The sequence below is a fragment of the Octopus bimaculoides genome, chromosome 14 (assembly GCF_001194135.2).
Source record: "Octopus bimaculoides isolate UCB-OBI-ISO-001 chromosome 14, ASM119413v2, whole genome shotgun sequence".
NCBI classification, from domain to species: Eukaryota; Metazoa; Mollusca; class Cephalopoda; order Octopoda; family Octopodidae; genus Octopus; species Octopus bimaculoides.
This window is the reverse complement of record NC_068994.1, coordinates 16,892,895-16,895,498: the sequence shown is the minus strand read 5'-3', so window position 1 is coordinate 16,895,498 and position 2,604 is coordinate 16,892,895. Positions and strand designations below refer to the sequence as shown.

The following is a 2,604-nucleotide window of genomic DNA, read 5'->3' as shown; positions in this document are numbered from 1 at the left end:
GACTTAATATATCTCTCTATGATTTGAGGGAGATCTAACTGATATTTCTAACATTTCAAGTGACCATGTTGGAGAACTCTCCTTGGAGGTTGTCCTTGCTAGATGTTTTACCATTATATTTTATATCATTTATATAATTTATTTTCATTTAACACTTTCACTTCACTTTTATAATTAGACTTGCCTTTATATCAATATGTGGAGGCGCAATGGCCCAGTAGTTACAGCAGCGGACTCGCGGTCATAGGATCGCGGTTTCAATTCCCAGACCGGGCGTTGTGAGTGTTTATTGAGCGAAAACACCTAAAGTTCCACGTGGCTCCGGCACAACTTTCTCTCACTATAGTTTTAGGATTAGGGTTTTAGGGTTAGGGAAAAAAGTAAACTATAGTCACCAAACAAATATAATGCTAGCTAAACCTACATACACTTAGTTCGCTTCAGACCACGTCAGTGGATGGAACTTGAATAAAGTTTCGTAGACCAATACCCAGTCGAAAGTAACTGGATACAAATGCCATTGTGAGATTGTCTATGCAGCAGAAACGTGCGTCGGACACATTTAAATTTAAAATGCTGTATAATTGACCTTAGAAATAAATATATATGTATACAGATATACTAATCTTCGTATTCATTGTAATTGGTTATGGCCGACCAGGAAGTGACCGTTAGTTTCACACCTGTAGTAGTAATTTCATACTTGGGTATACATTTTGTAGTATGCTGTTTAAAGCCTGGCCACAGTATTTGGCTACCTGATGTCAAGAGCAGTATAGAGGTGAATACCACTGGATTTATTTCAGGAATTCCTTTGTCCCCATAGAGATTATATAAAAAAATATAAGAGATAGAAATACATGTATGTATATATTTATGTATATAATAAATGTATAACGTATGTATATACGTTTATATAATATGTATGTATATGGTAGAATTTACGAAAAAAAAAACAACAACAGACGAGGACAGGTGGTGTAAACAACAAAAGGATGTATTAGTTTAACGCTCGGGAATACAGATAGTCTTTAACGTTTCGAGCTACGCTCTTCAACAGAAAGAATACGGAGAAAACAAGGAGAAAAACACGGAGAAAAAAATTAAATGGTTTGGTCAGCGATCTATCATGGCGTCTGTATATGTATATGTGTGTATATATATATATATATATATATATACATACATATGTATGTATAACACGGGGAGATTTGATTGGCCCGCGGCTATAGTAGAAGACACCCAAGATGTCATGCAGTGGGACTGGACACAGAACCATTTGGTTGGAAAGCAAGCTTCTTATGACACAGCCACGCCTGCGACTATCCAGACATTTTTGTCTACTATTACTCCAAAAGTAAACTATTTAATTTGAACTGTTTTACAACTAAAATATCCTTATAACGCTAGTTTGCAATTTGTTGTACATCAATGTTGCCTTCTGTTGGTTCACGCCCTCATAACTTAGCAGTTCGGTGAAAGATCGATAGAATAAGTACCAGGCTTGCACAAAATATAGGTACTGGGGTCAATTTGTTCAAACCGGTACTCCAGCACGGGCGCAGTTCATTGACTGAAACAAGTAAAATACACTCATATATTACATATATAATTACATAAAATGCGTAATTAAATAAAAACGTAACCGACGAGGATGAGATTCGAACTCACGCGGGGAGACCCCAATGGATTAGCAGTCCATCGCCTTAACCACTCGGCCACCTCGTCTTCTTGAGAAACAGAGTGGCTAGAAATGAATATGCTTTTATTTTGATGTTTTCTTTTTATATGTTTTCATTTTACTGATAATTCACAGGCTATTATAAGGGAATTTTATTCGACAAGTCCCAGATCAGCACTATATGAACAGACATAGTATATCTGGGACTACATTATCCAATGTATCTTCTGTCTTTTTTTTTTCGGGTTGTTTTTATAAAGACGATATTTAAGTGAGATCTGCACGCTGCTTCTTAGACTGTATTGAAGATCGTTGAATTGAGGGTCTTAAAGATGCGTATCGAGAGGTTAAAATAAAATCCTAACTCTAACCTTAAATCTTCTAAAAATTGTTCTCTTTTTAATCTTAATTATAAGACAGAGCAATCTCGCAGTTAATGTTATAAAAATTTAAATAACACTTTCACTTTTCCAGAAATTGCTAACTCTTTCTCCCCCTCCCTCTCTCTCTCTTTCTCTCTCGCGCGCACTTTCTTTTCTTTCACTCTCTTTCAGTCCCCTTTCTCGTCTCTCTTTATCTCTCTCTCTCTCTCGTTAGTAATGGGTATATTAGATTTTGATGTATTCCTTTTGTTTTTATTTATGCGTTTTTTCCCCTTTCGTTTAGATTATATGGCAATTTTGTTTTTATTTCCGATTGGTTGTTAACTGGAACTTTTAAAACAGTCTTGTCCGACAGTAACATGTTATTAGTGTTTAAACTCAGTGTGTGGTAAGAAGCTTGCTTCTCAACCACATAGTCCCAGGTTCCGTCCCACTGCGTGGCACATTATACAAGTGTCTTCTGCTATAGCCTCGGTCCGACTAAAGCCTTGTGAGTGGATTTGGTTGACGGAAACTGAAAAGAAGCCTGTCCTGTATATA

General features: G+C 36.4%; 1 non-coding gene across 1 annotated transcript; it reads right to left on the bottom strand.

Moving 5' to 3' along the window:
- Nucleotides 1-1,646: 1,646 nt before the first annotated feature.
- On the bottom strand, nucleotides 1,647-1,728 carry Trnas-gcu (transfer RNA serine (anticodon GCU)). Its single transcript has one exon. It is a non-coding gene; the product is annotated as a tRNA-Ser (tRNA).
- Between the last annotated feature and the right edge of the window lie 876 nt (nucleotides 1,729-2,604).